Source organism: Martes martes (genome assembly GCF_963455335.1).
Source record: "Martes martes genome assembly, chromosome: 11".
Classification (NCBI taxonomy): Eukaryota; Metazoa; Chordata; class Mammalia; order Carnivora; family Mustelidae; genus Martes; species Martes martes.
Window position 1 is genome coordinate 6,584,437 of NC_137899.1, and position 20,255 is coordinate 6,604,691.

General features: G+C 38.1%; 1 pseudogene across 1 annotated transcript; it reads left to right on the top strand.

The window, feature by feature from the left end:
- The first annotated feature begins 1,622 nt into the window (after positions 1–1,622).
- On the top strand, positions 1,623–19,498 carry LOC308352127 (mesoderm-specific transcript homolog protein-like; annotated as a pseudogene). Its single transcript has 4 exons — positions 1,623–2,295; positions 2,371–2,574; positions 3,951–4,101; positions 19,408–19,498. The product of its transcript is annotated as a mesoderm-specific transcript homolog protein-like (transcript).
- The last annotated feature ends 757 nt before the right edge of the window (positions 19,499–20,255 follow it).

Below are 20,255 nucleotides of genomic sequence, written 5' to 3' on the forward strand. Positions count from 1 at the left end.
GTTAACATTTGCAAAGAGCTTGACAGTTGCCTAATGCCAACAAAGTTTTGCTAATCATTACCTAATAATCAATTAGGGGTTGGGACAGCAGAGATATGGGGAATTATTGCCAATCATTACCCATTTTGTGGGTCAGAGGAGCACAGAAGAAGATGCTCTGAGATTGAGAACACAGGGTGATAAAGCTATTGATAGGTCACTATCTACCTGTTGGAGATGTCTGGACTGGAAATCATTATTGACAGACTTTCCAAGGGGAGAGCCTGTTTCACACAGGATAGAATTCATTTCTTATGTTGCCCCTAGCAACAATGCTAGTTCTTCCTTTGTTAGATCTCAAGTAGATGAGTTCAAAAGAAACTGAAAATTAAGTCTGAATAGAAGATAATCAGGTTTCATCACATCATTTAAAGAAATGGAGACACCAAGAGACTACAGCTATTACAACCAATGAAAAAGCAGAACATACAGAAAGTGTTTGGAAAGGATTGTGTATAGCTTTTGTGTATGAAAATGGTATCATTGACCTCTGCTGGTCAATTCCATAATTATGTGTTTCTTCTATAATACAGGGAATAGGTTTCAATTCATATGATAGCTTGTTTAGCTCCTGGATTGCTGTCACAATACTTTGCTCCCAGAACAACTCCCATTCAGAATATTGGTGTTCACACAGTGTTCACCAGTGTGAACACTGGTGTTCACACACCAGAATTTGTGGTGTTCACAGATTCATTTGCCACACCACCCTGAGCACAATAAAATTGATAGCCATGTGTGTATTGCCCATTTTTTTATGAGACATTTTTATTAATATGTTGTCCTTGAGAAATAGATTAAAGTTACCTTTACAGAGAGGGAAATTGAGGTGGGCTGATTTACACACAAGACATCTGGAACCAGAATTCATAACTACTGATACCCAATCCAATGCCATTTCTACAAGACACATATGCATGACTAAATGCAAGTGTCTCCCTACCCTAGCTTGGCATCATGTCATACTGCTTAAATCATCTAAGATTCTGGGGCACTGCTTTAGAATGATGCTCCTTGTCCCTGTGATCTAGATGACTTAATTGAGATGCCATCTCTCCTTGATTCCTAACAAACACTAGGGGATTGGGACGCCTGGGTGGTTGAGTCAGTTGAGCGTCAACCTTCAGCTCGGGTCATGGTCCCAGAGTCCTGGGATCAGGTCCTGCACTGGGCTTTTGCTCAGTGGGGATCCTGCTTCTCCCACTGCCTGCCACTCCTCCTGCTTGTGCTCTCTCTCTCTGACAAATAAATAAATAAAATCTTTAAAAAATAATACACAAATAAGATACAGATATCAGGGAGACCTGTTCAACATTAATAATAATAATAATAATAATAATAATAAAACACTAGGAGATTATTTGTTACTGAGATTCCCTAATTCCAGGACCCTACTGCATTTCCTGCCTATGTTATATATTTCTAAGACATATATATATATCTCCTATCTCCTCACTTCTCTGTCTTACTCATCTCCTAGGTCTCATTCCAGCTGTAGGGTTCTAATTAAATATGAGGTGTGACCTTCCCCCAAACATGGAGTCTTGTAGCCCAGGTGTTACCTGGCTCAGGATGAGGGAGTGATGGGTTCATGTGGGACTACCAGCTGTCCCCCTGGTGGTAGCCTCTGCGTATCTTACCCCTGCTGCTCCCTCCCCTGCCCTCCTCCCCACTTTCTCTTGCTCTTCGCTCATCACTCATGGAAGTTGTTAGGAAAATTTTTCATCTATAAGGAACTGCAGATCTTCTACTAAGACTCTGTGGATGTGGTTGGAAGTCCTGACACAGTTGTGTGTTTATGTGGCTTTCCAACATCCAACTATGATTGGTACGGATTTGGGACGGTATGACCTTGAGGTGTTATCAAGTGATTGGCCTTACTTTCTTGAGCTTTGGCTTCAGTGACAAACCAAGACCATGTCACTATTCCATATTTGAGTAGGTCAGCATTGTGGAGGCACATCTGGGGCACCTGGGGCTCCAGGATCACAGGATCAAACTTTGTCTCATGATTATGGAGATATCATTGATCAGGAGCTGCTCTATAGGTTCAAGCAGGATCTATCTGGTCAGCTCGTCATAAAGAGTCTCTGTCAAATGGATGTATATTTCCTAAGACTCAATGTCTTCTCCTTCACCAAAAGCTTCTCAAAGATGGAGGCATGCTGTCATCCATCCTTACATGATTGATGAACTTCTTTGCATTCTCCTAAGGTCTCACTCCAGTTTTTGGGCCATACACCAGACTCTTTGAGAGTGAGCTGTGGACACATGGGAAGGGATACCCAACAATGATGGAACTTAGGTACTGACAGTCTTTTCACCAACCAGAGGAAATTTAGAAGACTCTGAGTGGGACCTCCTGCTTCTGTAACTATTCACATTCATTTTATCTATGGGCCATTGGATCCCATAAATCCCTACCCAGAGTTTTTGGAGCTATACAGGAAAATGCCACCATGCAGTCCACAGTGTCGATTCTGGGTGACAACAATAGCCACATTCCACAGCTAGAGGACCCCATGGACCTCTTGAGTACATATATGGGCTGTATCAACCACTTCTGAGCTGGAAAGAGTATCACCTCCCTTACTCCCTTATCTGTTGTGTATTCTCTGAGGAAGAAATGCCTGGTCCTGGCCACCAAACACTATTCTCTCACAGAAGTCCACCTGATTCACACTGGTGATCAACATAAAGAAAACGCCCACAGAAGCTACAGCTAAGGATGACCTAACCATCCCCCTCGCATTTTTCTCACATCTGAGTGAGTATATGGCATTGCCTTTGTCTTTGCGTTATTGGGAAATTCATATTTGTGAATTTATATTTATGCTTATGCACTACTACACACAGATACAGAAAGAGAGACATTGCTAAATGTCTTCTTAACACTTCTGTGGACTTTTCTGAAATATTTAGAATGCTAATTTCTGGCCTATCCTTGATTGGAATCCTGTGATAAAAGAATAAGGAGAGGGTGTCTCCTTACCTGTCCTTGAATGCCTTAAGGGCACTTTTTTTTTTTTTTTTTAAATTCTCTAAGCAACACAGCTTCAAATGAGATGAGTCTCCCTTGTCATAACTTTGGATTTCATTTCATCAGCTGCTTTTAATTATAGACATTTTATTAAAATAGGTTTAGGTTTGAATAATGCATAATTCTAAGTATGCTTTAAGACTATGCTTTACCTACATGTATTTCAGTGTCCTTTATAAGGACACGAAAGCAGCAGATACTCTGATATAGAGTGAACCATATTAAACATGTTTAATTTCTGAATAAATTGAATTAAATCAAAACTATTTACAGAATTTCCTAAAAGCACATGGTATTAAGGACCAGTAGCATCTGTGCTAGAGATTTACTCTTATTAGCTCATTCTAACAGCAAATAACAGTCTGACTCTTCATACCTCAGGGCTTGGAAGCTTGTCCCTCCTGAGCTGGAGGGGAGGGGATCATTGTATAGTCCATGTTACCCAGCTGACGTACAGGGATTCCTAATCACACAAAGATGATTATTTAATTCCTCACTGGTTGTCCCAGAGAAGTTTCCTCATGTAGCTCAGTGATTCCTATACTTTATAGGCAGGAAAGTTCCAGAAACTTTAAGAACAAATTCAGAAAAGTCTATGAAAAAATGGTGTTGGATACTTATTTAAAAAACAAAACAAAACACAGTTTCATTGTCTTGGTCAAAACACGATTTTTAAGTGATTATTTTAATTTTTTTAATTAGTAATTTCAAGTATAACAACTGAAACTGGAATAAGTGCTTATTTTCTATTAATAAAAATAGAGTTTAACCACCCCCCCAAAAAAAAGAAAGAAAAGAAAAATGTGACCTCTGTCAAATTTATTTCATTGCTGTGTTTTCATTTTATACAGTCATCTCCCCCTCACTACAGGTCTGGAAATACGTGATCCTCCCTCTGATCCCTCCCTCCCTCCTACACTGTCAGAAGGTCAGTGGCAGCCCAACAGTATGTCACAACGGTACCTCACCGCGTCTCATCACATAAGTAGCTACCCTCTCACATCATTACAAGGAGAAGGCGGGTGAGTACAGGACAATGAAGTATTTTGAGAAAGAGGGAGAGAGAGACATCACATTCATCTAACTTTTACTATAGTGAATTGGTCTAATTATCCTACTTCATTATTAGTTATCATTGCTAATCTCTTACTGTGCCTGATTTAGACTGAACTTTATTATAGGTATGTATGTATAGGAAAAAAAATCAGTATATATAGGGTTTGGTACTATCAGTGGTTTGGGCATCCATTGAAGTTTTAAGACATATTTCCCACAGATAAGTGGGGGCTACTGTATGGGATTATTTATTTTGTTTCATGATAGAGTATGTGCACAGTGACTATATGTCATCCTCGTATACACATAAGTCTACAGGGTCTCGCTTCTTGCTCATTTATAAGGCTGTCATATCTTGGCTTAGATACAGAAATTTGACACGGAATAGAAACTTAACAAATATTTGTGGCGTGAATAGATATCCAAGTAAGGTATTGAATTGCATTTCTCAGCAGATTTTCGAATTCCAGCTGAATCTTTATAGCCTCCAAAATAAGTTCTTCCTTCGACCACTCTTATTCTATAGAGATATCATCTTGGATTCATGGAGAAATTAGAAAAATTGGAACATTTTAGTGACATTTTCAAAAGGTTAGATTATACGTGCTACTATCTGTGTGTATGTGGTATCATGATCACTGGACCATGTGGGAATGTCTGTGTGTGTCTGCATTTATTTAAGTGTTCCTATAATAAAAAATTAAAAATAAAATATTAACAACCTCATATCAATCCCCAGATATTTTATTGACATTTTACTGGTTGTGAATCCCTAACTCTTGAAACCACTGTGCTACAGAAAAACAGGAGATCCCAGCTACACCAGTGGGGTTAGGCACCTGGTGTTTAGGCATTGTCTTTGCTCATACCTATTCTCTAATGTACTTGGATTCTTTCTAATCATGAAAAAATCTACTTTTCTCTAAGTTTGCACCTTACACAGCCTGGAGGAATGATTTTTTTTTTTTTTTTTTCAATTAAGCTGCAAGTGGTTTGCTGAAGAGCATCTGAAAATCAATCACGGTACAAGGCACACAGTGTGAGCCTGTTATCTTCCATGATTGCAATTCAGGTACTGAGAATTCCATTTTGTGTCAGCCAGAAAGTTTGGGTGAACTAAGTATCTTTAAAGTTTATAGGTACAAATGAAATTGGCACTTTGAAAAGGACCCCAGAACATAAAGAAAGATGTAGCAGCCCTTTCTGTCTTCAGCTTCTGTAACTATTTTGACAAAGTGGATCTCCCCCAGTTTTCAAGAGAGTGGCTTTGGAGGAGTTTGATGGCTTTAAAAAATGAATTGATGAGAAATTTTGATAAATCAAGGTAAACAACAGCTATGTTTGGCAGAAGGAAATAAAGTGGCAGATAGCACAAAACCTGGATTCTCTGACTTACTGCTAAAAACAACAGCTGACCCAAGAACCAAGACCCAAGAACTATGTAGGGATAGAAAAGAATCAAAGAGTGATGTTTCAGTGATAAGCATGGGATACTGTGTTTCTCTGGGGAAGAACATATGAATATAGAGTATAAACTAAAGAATTTTTTTTTCTAAAAATGAAACAACAGTAACTTTTTTTAAAAGATTTTTATTTATTTCTTTGACAGAGATACAGCGAGAGAGGGAACACAAGCAGGGGGAGTGGGAGAGGGAGAAGCAGGCTTCCCGCTGAGCAGGGAGTCTGATGTGGGGCTCTATCCCAGGATCTCAGGACTCTGGGATCATGACCTGAGCTGAAGGCAGATGTTTAACGACTGAGCCACCCAGGCACCCCGACAGTAACTGGTTTTAACTATGCACCCAGGAGCCAAACTGTGGGTTTGAATCTGGCCCTTGCGTTCCTATCTTTGTGATGCTGGGCAAATTGTATTTAGCATTTATACCCAATTTCTCCTTCTCTGTGAAATGGGAAAAGTAGAAAACATAGGATTGTTAGAAGCATTAAGCAAGTTATATCAGAAAGGTGGCTAAGAGAGTGGGCCCTTGTAAGCACAAAAGAAATACTAACCCTGTTATTACCACCATGCTAAAGGCTGGCTTGCTTCCACATTCTCACCATCACACTGCAACTGCTTCACAGCACTATGGTAGAGAGAAAAAAGGAAGGAAGGAAGGAAGGAAGGAAGGAAAGAAGAAAGGAAGGAAGGAAGGAAGGAAGGAAAAGAAAGAGAGAAAGAAAGAAAGAAAGAAAGGAAGGAAGAAAGAAAGAAAGAAAGAAAGAAAGAAAGAAAGAAAGAAGAGGATGGGAGGAAGGAAGAGTTAGTACAATGTTTCACCAGAACCACCCAACAGAATGGGGAACATTTTGTAAAAAGACACACTATTTCCCTAAACTGGAAAACAGTGGTTGAACAAAATCCTAGACACATCTTATTTAATGTTAAAATTATAAAGGTCCTCAGTAAAGTAATTTTTAAGAAAACTCATAATGGACTTCTATAAGCGGGGTTGATGAGAACACGTATTCCAACTGTATTCCAACTATACAAGAAAATACATTTAGTCCCAGAGCTTTGTCTTCCAAGTATATGCAAGTTTGAGGCCAGAGCCGGAATAGTAACACCAGGGTTGAGGAGATGGGTAGCTGTTTCTGGGATGGCAGAGGTCTCTTGGGTTGTCCATTCTGTGATTTGTCACTTCTCTGGATATGCTGAAAAAATATTTAAAGACTGTCAATTTGAAGAGGCATGCCTGGGACACCTATGTTTTGTGCCTTTGGTAATCAAGAATAGTGTTTATTAAAATAAAAAACAAAACAAAACACAGAGCTGGAGCCAGGAATTAAGGGACTATCTGGCAATAGTAAGTGGCAGATGTGGCAGACAATGTGGAGTAGAAACCATCAGTACGTGTTGATGAAGCATGTGAATTAAGAGTAAAGAGAAGGGGGCGCCTGGGTGGCTCAGTGGGTTAAAGCCTCTGCCTTCGGCTCAGGTCATGATCCCAGGGTCCTGGGATCGAGCCCCGCATCGGGCTCTCTGCTCAGCAGGGAGTCTGCTTCCTCCTCTCTCTCTGCCTGCCTCTCTGCCTACTTGTGATCTATGTCTGTCAAATAAATAAATAAAATCTTAAAAAAAAAAAAAGAGTAAAGAGAAGAACAGAAAGAAGTAGAACATGAGCTGGAGCGCTAGAGGAAAAGAAGCATTTGGCACTAAATATTACATGTCATTGGAAGAAGGGAAGGTTAAGAAAATGGTGCTTCAAGACTACAAGAGGACAAAGTCCCTATGAACCTTCTGAGGGAGATCCAGAACAGCTGTGGGGTGGAATGGCCTCAGAGTTCAGCAAGATGTATGTTTTCAGTTTTCTGAGTAAGCTGCTAAGTTTTCGATGTGTGAACTCACTCATCTTGGCCCTAGAGGGAGAATGATTCCTATATGTTCCTACCCCAGTCCAGCCCACATTTTTTATATAAGGGTTTTATGGTAGAAATGTTCTTCCTCTGATTTAGAAAATGCCCTTAGCTGATATAGGAGGATCATTCTAATCCCAGTCACACTGATGCTCTGACTTACTTTCTTGTATTTTACTTTGGGCTAGGGGTATTTGATATCTCAGCATCAGCGATCATAAAAATTCAATTGATCTATGTCAACTCCACATCTACATGATATTGTATAAAAGGATTGATTAATAATAGATGTAAATACGGGGCTTTATAAAAATTCACATTAAATGTACTGTGTTAAACCAATTATCATTTAGAATTTTTGATTCTCGAAGGGCTACACACTTCAGAAGTACATCAATATGCTGTAATGTTATAGAAGCAATTTATTAGTAACACAGACTTTGACGAGTCACAGAAAGTTCAAGTGCTTTGTCATTTTTTAGTGATTGGTACCTTAAATTGAAGGAAGACTGCTAGGCTTATGCATGGTATAGCTTTTACATCTGAATTCAGCCCAAACTCTCAAACTTAAAGTGATGCTTATCTCGCAGGATGGATGGGCAGGAGAGTTCCTGGAGGTATCCACAGCCATATGATTAATGTGGTACACTTCCTAGAACACCCATTAATGTAAAGTCATTAAAATATTTTAGTGATAAATAGATATAATATAAAAGAGAATATAAATTTTGGGTTTATTTTAAGCAAAAGTGGGTCTTTGAAGAAAATCTAACTTTTGACCAGCCAATTTGATCTGAATTCTGAAGTATATTCTCTAGCTTCTGCCTCAAAATAATTTATAGGAACACTCTGAGAATCATGATTTCCATTATGTTTTTTACATTGTATATTCTTAATTTGATTTATTTTGATCACTTTTATGCAGCCAATTGGTCATTTGTGTCCTTGACATTCTTTCTTTTAATGCACTCAAATGCATCCACAACCACACACCACCACCACCATCACTACCATTAACTTAAGGATTCTGAAAATTAATTGTGCATATGAACTTAAAACAAGAGCATTTGCTGTGTCCTCCAGAAGCAGGTGGATACCCAGTCCCCTTTCCCACCTTGAACTTGGAGGTGACTTCCCAAGGAGGGCAATGTGAGGTTTTCCTTGTCAGAGGCTGACCACAAAGCCCCCCTCCCCCATGAGAGGTGTGGGTGAGACAATCCAAGAGAAGATGTGAATGAAAATAACACCCTGAATGATCAGTCTTCTAGCTGATTTTCTAGCTGATTTTCCCACCTTGCTCTGAGAAAACTAAAAGCCCAGTCCATCCTCAATATTCTCTGCAGGACTGGAGGAGACTATGCAGAGTGAAATAAGTGAAGCAGAGAAAGTCAATTATCATATGGTTTCTTACTTGTGGAGCATAAGGAACATCATGGAGGACATTAGGAGAAGGAAGGGAAAAGGAAGAGGTGGGGGAATCGGAGAGGGAGAGGAACCATGAGAGACTGTGGACTCTGAGAAACAAACTGAGGGTTGGTTTTAGAGGGGAGGGAAGTAGGGGGTGGGTTGGCCTGGTGATGGGTATCGAGGAGGTCACGGATTGCATGGAGCACTGGGTGTTATATGTAAACAATGAATCATGGAACACTACATCAAAAACTAATGGCATACTATATAATGACTAACATAACACAATAAAAAAATAAAAGGTAAAAAAAAAAAAATCTCTGCAGGAGACTAAAGAAGTATTTTCCATAGGCAATAGATATAAATACAACAAAGTTCATCCAGTAAGGGAGAAAATGGGGGTTGTATCTGGCCTTTGTAACAAAATGATAGTTGAATAGTAACCTAAAACCAGTAAGAAAATGAACTCTGAAGATAAGACTATATGATAAGATTTTTTTTCATAGTGGGATCAATTATCCACATATTATTATTGAAAGATGGAAGAAAATTGGACCAGTGGCTCCAACATTCTGAAAGACATTTATCCTCTAGAATTTTATACCTAAACAAACCACTGATAAAACATAAGGCTAAAAAAAGAAATAAAGCTTTTCAGTGAATGAAAATGTATAATACATAAACCATGCACCTTTTCTCAGAATATCCTTAAGCGTTCTGCCCCAGAAAACTCTGGAGTAAATACAAAATGATGAGGACAAGGAATCCTGGAAAGAAGGGTTCCCACATATTTGAAGATTGTAGCTAGTAATCTGACACCAACTTCTGTTCAACAAGTTAAAAGCATAATCGGTGAGGATTAAGAAGGATGGCTAGAGGTCTCCAGGAGGGAATAGTTTTGGTCTTTATGTTTAGCTCCCATTCCTGGACTTATTTTTCAAAGGACAAACCTTCCATTCTCTTGAATGAGAAAGTAAGGGATGGGTGGGACATAACAGGGTATATAAGCCTCACTATTAGTGTTTCTGTAGCCTAGTAGGTGAAGGAGCTTAGGGTTTCTAATTCACTATCTAGATTGATCATCACTTAGTATTCATATTTTCAACATTATCTACCTATCCCTCGACTCAGCTGTGCCTGGGTTCTAATCTAAGCTAAAGAAGAAAAGGAGGACCCAACGGATCAGTGAAAATATTGTAAAATAATTGGAGTGGAAGTCTCTGGGTCTGTATAATTTTAGGTCAACGTACAAGAAGGTAACTGGAAAGGTAAAGCCAATATTTAAAGGATGGGATGGTTGAAATGGAAATTTTGGGTGAATGTTTTTGATGAAATTCTTTCCTTAGTCGTCATAATGAACGAGTTCTCTATCACTCTGCTATTATCTCTCATTGCTGGATTATCTACCTTACTACCTGTCTTCTAACCTGGATTGTTATAATGTCTTCCTGAATTACAGGAATGATTACTTAATTGGTTGGCAGTTCCATCCCTAAAGTCACTAATTCATTTTCCATTGTGGACTAATTTTTATTGTTGTTGTATATTAACTAAACCCAGACCCTATTGACTCCTTGACTGTTGGCCTTTCCACTGTCTGTGTTTACACTGTCCAAATTTCTCCAACTTCTTTTTAAAGATTTAAGTGATTTATTTATCTGAGAGAGAGCATGAGTGGGGGGAGGGGCACGGGGAGAGGGATATAAAATTTTTTTTGAAGATTTTATTTATTTGACAGAGATAGAGAGCACAAGCAGGGGGAGCAGCAGGCAGAGGGAGAGAGAGAAGCAGGCTCCAGCTGAGCAAGGACCCTGATGTGGGACTCGATCCCAGGACCATGGGATCATGACCCGAGCTGAAGGCAGACGCCTAACCAACTGAGCCGCCCAGGTGTCCCAGGAAATATAATTTTAAGCAGACTCCACACTGAGTGCTGAGCCCCTGGAGGGGGGGTGTGGAGTGGGGAGGGGGCTGGATCCCATGACCCCAATATCATGACCTGAGCTAAAACCAAGAGTCAGCCCTTCATCATCTGAGCCACCCAGGAGCCTCTTTCCAACTTTTATTTAATAGTTTATTTCTTTAAAAATAATTTCATCAATAATGTATTCTATATTGTTCAGCTTTTTAAAAAATTGTGGTAAAAAGCATATAATATATAATTTACCCTCAACCATTTTAAGTGCACAGTTCACTAGTGTTAACTATATTCATGTTGTCTTGCAAAAACTAAAACTATACCCGTCAAAAAGCAGCTCCCTATTTTCTCTCCTCCCCAGCCATTAGCAAACTCTATTAAACTTTCCAATTCCGTGATTTTGCCTGCTCTTGATACCTCACATAAGGGGAATCATACAGAATTTGTCCTCTTGTGACCAGCCAATTTCAGTAGTATAGTATCCTCAAAGTTCATACATGTGGCAGGTGTCAGAATTTCCTTCCTTTTGAAGGCTGAAAAATATTCCATTGTACATATATACCACATTTTCTTTATTCCTCTATTGGTGGACATTTGAGCAGCTCTTAATTCTTGGCTATTGTGAATAATGCTACAATGAACAAGGGTGTGGAAATATATCTTCAAGATCCTGCTTTTAGTTCTTTTGAATATCTAACCAGCAGTGGGAGAGCTGGATCATATGATAATTCTGTGTTTAGTATTTTGAGGACACTCTGTTTTCAATAGTGGCTGCACAATTTATCATTCCCACCAGCAGTGCCTGAGTCCCCACATCTCCATCAGCACTTGCTGTTCTCGGTTGTTTTTGATAGTGGCCATCCTAATGGGTGTGAGGTAACACCTCATTCTGGTTTTGATTTACACTTCCCTGATACCTAGTGATGCTGAATATCTTTTCATTTTCTTGTTAGCCATTTGTATATCTTCTTTGAAAAACTATCTATTCAGATACTTTACCCGTTTATTAATTGGATTGCTTTCTTGTGGTTGTTGTTGAGTTGTAGGAGTTCTTTATGTATAGTGGGTATTAACCACATATCAGATGTGTGATTTGCTGTTATTTTGTAATGTGATAGGTACCCAGGCATGCAAAGTGCTGCTTCCTTTCCTAAATTCTCTCAGTCAAGTGAAATAGAAAGTAGTCTTTGGGGGCACCTTGGTGGCTCAGTGGGTTGGACCTCTGCCTTCGGCTCAGGTCATGATCTCAGAGTCCTGGGATTGAGGCCCACATTGGGCTCTCTGCTCAGCAGGGAGCCTGCTTCCCCCTCTCTCTTTGCCTGCCTCTCTGCCTATGTGTGATCTCTCTCTGTCAAATAAATAAATAAAATCTTAAAAAAAAGAAAAGAAAAGAAAGAAAGTAGTCTTTGGACAGTATCCCCATAGGGCAGAATACTGAACTCATGTTCCATACTCCTCTATCCATCTCAAAGGAGATGCCATGAGTTGGGAATATTCAAATGTGGTGGGAGGTATTGGGCTAAGGTACGAAAGTATAACAGAGTTTCCTACCTGCTCCGATGCATCTCTTCTCGGTCCTGTGCCTGGTTTTGGCACTATACTTTTTCAAGTGGACATCCAGCAAAGAAATCTGGCTCATGTATTGTTTTGAAGTCAGTGTCTCCCTAGAGGAAGGAGGGCCGAGGGTTCCCTAGTGCACCATCTTGCTGACATCACTCCTCTTACTTTGCTTTTCCCACAACTACTTGCTTAAACCAAAAACAATTGCACACATTATCATGAGCTTTTCATTTTCTCATAGTAGCTTCTTTATATGCATGGTATCTTGTTTTCTGTCTATTTAAAACGGAACAAAACAAAACCCTTGAATTTTACTACATGAGCAATAATAGAGGTTTCCACACAGAAGTGTGAGAGTTTTAGCTTAGTTTTTTATTCTGTTTATTTTGTTTTTATTCACCATATCCACTTACATGAAGTATAACATGTATACAACAAATATAACAAAATAACAACATTTTGCATGGATACACTCTTTTGGAAGGGACCAGTTTGTCCTCTGCTTTTGTGACTATCATTATACATGCCTGGATTTTTATTTGGTCAAAATTATAAGTTACATTATTATTGGTTTTTTTTAAGCACTAATTGTTCCTTTTTGGTTAGTTCTGTCCTTTCATTGAGTTCTGTGTCATGGTGTCCTTTTGTCACTTATGAAACTATTAATTCTTGGCCAGTTTCTTAATTTTTTGCCCAATAAGATGCTCCAGGCTCACCTTGTTTTCTTCTGCCACAAACTTTGTCCAAGGAATGAGCCATTGTCCCAAGAAACATCACAACCTTTTGATTAGTGATGGATTTCAAAAACTGTAAGGTGGTATTGGGTTTGGTCACTAATACTAGGATTTCTTTACCCTAGGTCATTTAATTGCTAGATTTAGTAATTTATTTTTAAAGGCGGTACCTCATTTCATATTTTGTGTAATTTATACTTTATTAAGGTTACCACCATGTTATTTGATAGTATGTTTTCCATAACTGTTATATCTTCTTTGTGTAGCATAGCCCTTAGCCTAAAGGTTGTCCTTTTTGACTGGTTAATGCTTTTTATTCTGAATTTCACTTTGTTAGGTAGCATGATTACAAACACTGTGTATTTGGTTTGACTTTGCCTAGTTATGGTTTTCCTCATTTCTTTTATCTTTAGCATTCCTGAATCCCACTTTGTAGGCATGTTTCTTTTACATCACAATGAGTTGGATTTCAGGTTGCAATCCAATAGGAATTTATTTCCTTTTAATAAGTACGTGTGTGTGTGTGTGTGTGTGTATTTACCCAGTGTGCATCAAATATTTATTTTCATTGTTTTTAACTCCATGCTATTAGTAGAATAGTAGCACTACAATAAAATTTAATTGTAAGGAAAAAAAAAAAACAACTGAGAACATAAGAACAACCTTCACTGCTTTTTCCAAATTCTATGGGACACATTTATTCCCGTAATTTTCTCATTTCTCATTCTTCACTATTTTTTCATCCTGTATTATATATAAATTCTTTAAGGATAGAGAGATTACATTTTAGTATCTTCAAAGGTTTGCTGGCAAATATTTAACAGCCAGCTCTTTGGAGGAAAATCAGATTCTGACTTGATTGGTGGCACTTAATGATTTTCCTGATAAAATTACTATCACAACTCTCTTGAAGATACTCTTCGATAAGGTCACTGAAGGTACAATTGGGGAGAGACACACCCATGTTATTACGAGAGCTTAGCCTGGCATATGGCTCATAATAAACCCTTACGGACTCTTTTAGGGATATAAAATTAATAAAAATACACAATATTCAATTTGTTGATGACCCTCTATCAGAAATATTAAAGGGAGAGTCTGTGCTTTTTAGAAACATTGTATCACACTATTTTTCTTAACCTACAATTCTACAGGGTAGAGTACTGGTTCTCAAACTTTAGTCTACAACAGCGTTTCCTAGAGGTCTTTGTGAAACACCGATTTGGGGCTTTACTCTGACTGACTAGCTTGGGGATATTGCTCAAAATTTTGCATTTTTATCAGGATGCCTGGGTGGCTCAGTCAGTTAAGCATCTGCCTTTGGCTTAGGTCATGATCTCAGGGTCCTGGGATTGAGCAGGCTTCCTGCTCAGCGGGGAGTCTTCTCCTTCTGCCCCTTCCCCTGCTTGTGCTCTTTCTGACAAATAAGTAAATACAATCTTTTAAAATTTTTGCATTTTTATCAAATTTCCTCTAGTACTGATGTGGCTCCTCCTGAATCATAATTTGAGAACCACAGGTATTCAGAAGAATTAAAAAAATAAAATATCTACCTTTATTATTTGAGACTGCAACAGATTCTGCTAATGATGGATGATATTTTAGAACATAAGTGAAAATATTATTAGACATACAAGTGCAAATATTCTCTCATTCTATATATTGGAATACGTGGTAGGCAGAATAATGGTCTGCACAAAATGTCCACAGCCTAATCCCCAGAGCCAGAGGATAATTTAACTCTGGTTACATGACAAAAGGGACTTTGCAGATGTAATTAAGATTAAGGACCTTGAGATGGGAAGATTATTTTTAATTATCTGGGTGAACCTAATTTAATCAAATAAATCATTAGAAGCAGAGAAACTAAAACAGCCAGCTCAGAAAGATGTGATATACAAAGGATACAAATCATTGTTGCTGGCTTTGAAAATGAAAAAAAAAAAGGGGGGGGTGCATAAGCCAAGGAATGTAGTCAGCCTCTAGAACCTGGAAAAGGCAACAAAGTAGATTCTTCCCTAGAAACTCCAGAGAGTAATGGAAACTTGCTGACACCTGAATTTTAGCCTTTTGAGATCCATTTTAGATGTGTGACCTCTAGCGCAATAAGATAATAAATTCTGATTTTTTTAAATTTATTTATTTCTTTGAGAGAGGAACGCTGTAGCTGTGGTGGTAGTGGGAAAGGGGAGAGAGTATTAAACCACAGCGAGCACAGAGCTTGAGGTGGGGTTTAATCTTCATCATAAGATTATGATCCTGATCACAACCTGAGCTGAAAGCAAGAGAACAAGTTTCAACACACTGTACCACCCAGGCACCCCAAATTCTGCTGTTTTAAGGCATGCAATTTGTGGTGATTTGTTGCATCAAGAGAAATCTAATACGAAATGTATTATAACCTCTATTTGCCATCCAATTTCTACAACCTTTCAGTATACTCAGTTTGGGAAAGTAAGTCTTCAAGGGAAAAAAAAAATCGTGGTAGAAAACAGTAGTCATTCCAACTCTTACAGCGACCATATTACGAAGGACTTATTTCAGAGGTTTATGTTTATTATTTTTTTAAGATTTTATTTATTTACTTGAGAAAGAGAGCACAAGCTGGGGGAGCAGTGGGGGGAGAGGGCAAAGCAGACTCCTGTTGAGTGGCGAGCCCAGTATGGGGCTCAATCCCAGGACCCTGAGATCATGACCTGAGGGGAAGGCAGACACCTAACTGAGAGCCACCCAGGCCTGCCAGAGGTTTATATTTAATTGCAAATTTATACAATCAAATGATAGCTTGACAGTCGAAAATAATACTAATAGAGATCTTCATGTCAAATGTCAAATACACATTCACAGTTTTTATATGTTCTGAGGTAGCATGACTGCTTTCAGGAAAAAATGAACACTTGTTTTAGACTCTTCTACCTAAAGCCAATTTTTTCTTTAGTGCCACTACCTTCTAGGCATCTTCAATATGGTTGAGTAAGGTGGTGGCTAATTAATTTTTGTTGGTGTTGGTTTTTCTATTTGTTTTATTTTTGCATTTCCTTTCATAAATTTATGAATGGTCTTTCAGGGAAAAAATAAACTCTTGTACCGCATCTTTTCCACCTTGTCTGTGAAACCCTCCCTTGTCTGACATTACAGTGGGTAGAACCTGGTCCTAGTGATGAGGGGAAGACATTTCATGCTCAACAGATTAAAGCAGTGACTTAGCCATTAACTGGACCATGAGTTGTTGTTGGTGGTGGTGGTGCTGGTGTTTTCTAAAAGTAGTTCTTAACAACAGTGTATTTGTTGTTTATATCTGTTTTACACTAAAATCACAGAGGGGAATGAACCTGAAAACAACTTAAAGGAATTGTTTCCCTGGAGAACCCAGTTCTCTGACCCGGTCTGTTCATTTAAGGATAGTAAACAACCCTGTGTAACCAAACTTTGGGGATTCAATATTGGCTTGGCAATTGTTGCAAACCGTTGTTGAGTCAATTAACACAATTTGATTTTTGTTATTTCTGAGTATTCACCCGATAGAGCAAAAATGTATACAAAACCAACACAGCAACACGTTATTTATTGTCAATGGTCTCTAAGTCCACAATTATTTTCCGCTTCTTACAATTTGAAAAACTCGCCATGGGTATTTATGCACATATCTGCTACAAGTAACAAATATTTTGAATCCATGTGTTACAGATGTTATTAAAGCACTCCTGAGGCAAGGTTGTTACAAAATACGTTGATAGAATGGTGAGGAGCTGTCTCTGCTCAGGGGCTCCCCATGCTCTTAAATGACACATCGCAGACATTTTAGGGGGCCTTGAAGGATTAAAAAAAAAGTTAAAATTGCCTTAAAACTATAGCTGTGAATAACACTGGTATAAAAATATATATCCCAGGGAACAGTAGAGAAGGATGATCTATGTAAGAATCACTTTTGTTTTAATGTTCCCTAAAATTATTAAACCTATTTTATTTTTCTATGTTTTGACCTACAAATGTAAGTTTTCTGTTTAATAATTGTTTTTCATTTTTTACTCAATATTTTCCTCAATAATTTTCCATATTACGTAGTAGTATTTATTTTTCAATTTAAATTTTTATCAAGTGCTACATATTACAATAAAATATTTTTTTAAAGGCTCTTTCAGGCTTATCACAAAGAAAGCAATATCATATCTCCCCCCAGCCCTCACTCACTTGTGTTCTATGGAGGTCATATTTTCAACTCTTGGAAATTTCTTCTTTTATTTAAACCTATAATTTAATTTAATTAGCATGCTTCTACTAACATTTCTGAATTGACTTCATGGCTTTGCATTTATTGTTGTTTTGTTACTTTGGAAAGTGAGGAGCTAGTTTACCTATACCTTCACTCATGCACACACCTCACACTGCTATGTTTATAATGCCTCCATTAAGGTATAACACAATTGAGTGCTGTCATAGCCAGTGTTGTCATTATTATGACAATATAATCAAAGTTCATGGTATAGCATGAAGTGAGGTTTGCATTTTTTTTTTTAAGATTTTTAAAATTTATTTGACAGAGAGAGAGAGACAAGAGAGGGAACACAAGCAGGGGGAGTGGGAGAGGGAGAAGCAGGCTTCCCGCTAAGCAGGGAGCTCGATGCAGGACTCGATCTCAGGACCATGTGATCATGACCTGAGCCGAGGGCAGCGGCTTAACGACTGAGCCACCCAAGCACCCTGAATTTTTTTTTTTCTAATGCTTTTTGGTTTCCTCTGGAATAAATAATATCTTATTTTATTGTTTGTTTTTTTCTTTGCACTTACCATTAATTCATCTCCAAATATTTTAATAAACTTATAGCTTTTTTTATTTTGTAGACAAATAGCTGACATTCTGTTAGCATTGTGGTGTTTATTTGTTTGTTTTTTGGCAATTAGGGTCTAGCTGCATCATTTCAAAATGAAAACTCAAGCACCCTTGTTCAAAAATCCCATTAAAAGTACTAAAAGATTAAGTCTATTTCTTAAAAGATGTTACATTACTTATAAAACATTGTAGGGGTAATAGTACTATATGAATCATGACATAAACTTATAAGTTATGGAAAATTGTGTTATCAAATTTTAAATAACACAATAAGTAATATTAATTTATTAATATATATTGATTGATTATGAGATTTTATTGGCTTCCTTTTCCGTAAATTCATTTATTACTTCAACAAAATTTATTACTTTATCAGCTTTGTTTTCAATCAATATAATTGAAAATGACTTTGGCTGTTCGTGGCAAATAGAAGATCACAATAATTTTGCATAATTTTTAATTTTGAGAAAGATCTTTCTGCTGTTGCAACTGGTACAGAAGCTGAGTCTTTTATAGGCAATGACAATATTAGAATGCATTTTGATGAATTATTTCAGAATATAAATTTTAATATAAGGGGAGCTGATGGTTCTTTTGGGATGATTTTTCTCAAACGATTTAACTCTTCATACACATCAGTTTCATGTAAGTCTGAACCTAAGCTTAAATGTAAATTTATAAAATGGCATAGTAATGCTTAGTCTGTTACCTGTTGTAACTTCTAATGGTTGTACCAGAAATGAAAATGGCTTCATGATTTTTATATAATTCAAAATTTATGTTTGTGCATTTATTGCTGTGTCTTCCAGGACAAGGACATTTCAATAGGAAAATAGTGTTATTTTCTATCAAAGGTGATGGTTTTACAATTAATTAGATTGTGGGTATTTGTTTTGACATGTTGCAGCAGTTTTAAAAGCCAGAGAAAACTGTCCCAATGAGGAATGTCTCCTTTCCCAAAGCAAGCTGGCTATATCTGTAGCTGCTGCTTCTGCTGCCATTGCTGGTACTAATCTTAGCTCAGGTTCTACGCCTGGGACTGGCCCTAATGTGCGCGCAGAACCTCCAGCCCAACAACTCTGGGCGCAGACTGCCAAAGCCCACATGCACACAACGCCACCTGGTGGATCCCCCCTGCTTTTATGCACGCTCCACTGGTCCTACAGGCTTCACACACAAAACACAAGTGCACGGATCAAGTTGAGAATTTAATGACTGAAAACAGAGCATAAAACAAAATGCAGGGCTCTTGCAAAAGTGTTGGTGCATACTGCATAAATGGTGTGGCCATGAAGCCAGCCCACGTGAGGCTAATCTCTAGTCAGTAGAACACAATCGAGCTGTTCATCATGTTCACAGCTTGCATCCATTGTGATTGGGCTGGCCTTGCTTCTAACTGCTCAGTGCTGCTGGCATATGACTCATTAAATAGTTTGCATTCCACCCTAAATGCCTTCTTATTCCCCAGCTACAATCTGGCTATTGCTCTAAAAACCAGCTGCAACATGTTTGCCCTGAAGCTTCTCTTCAGCGTCATGAGAGAAATCCCTGCTGCGTGATCCCACTACTTGTTTATTATTTTGACGGATCATTTCTCCTAGTGTTTCCTGAGAAAGGGTCCATTGGCATTCCTGAAAACATGCATTTAAAAAATCTATTATGTTTGATTCTTAATTTGATTAATATGGACTTCTAACCTGGGAAGTCTACTTTATGATTTTAGGTGAAGTTTTCTTTTGGCTTAAAGTTTCCACTAAGAAGTCTGATGACATTGTTGTGATCTGTCTCATTCTCCAACTCCCTGGACTATATATGATTTGATTTAGTTATTTGTTGCCTAAAATCCCCCAATACTGGTGTCTTCAATAGGATATAAGTGTATTTCTCTTTCACATAATGAAAGTATTGAGGCAGGCATCCAGGATGTACTAATTTGTAAGGGCAACCATAGCAAAATACCATAGACTGGGCGGCTTAAACAACAGAAAATTGTTTTCTCATAATTCTGGAAGCTAAAAATTCATAGCAAAATGCTAATAGGTTTGTTTCTTCTAAGACCTCTTTCCTGGGTTTGTGCGTCTTCATGGGTCTTCCTTCTCTGTATTTCTGTGTCCTTAACCCTTCTTGTAAGAATACCAGTCATGATCAGATTAGGGTCCACCCCAACAACCTAACTTTACCTCAATTACCTCTGTAAAATCCCTGTCTCCAAAGAGTCACATTCAGAGGTTCTGGGGGTTAGAATATCAACCTAAGAGTTTGGAAGGGACAGAATTCCACACATAACATTCTTCCATCTGCCCTTCCAAATCCACG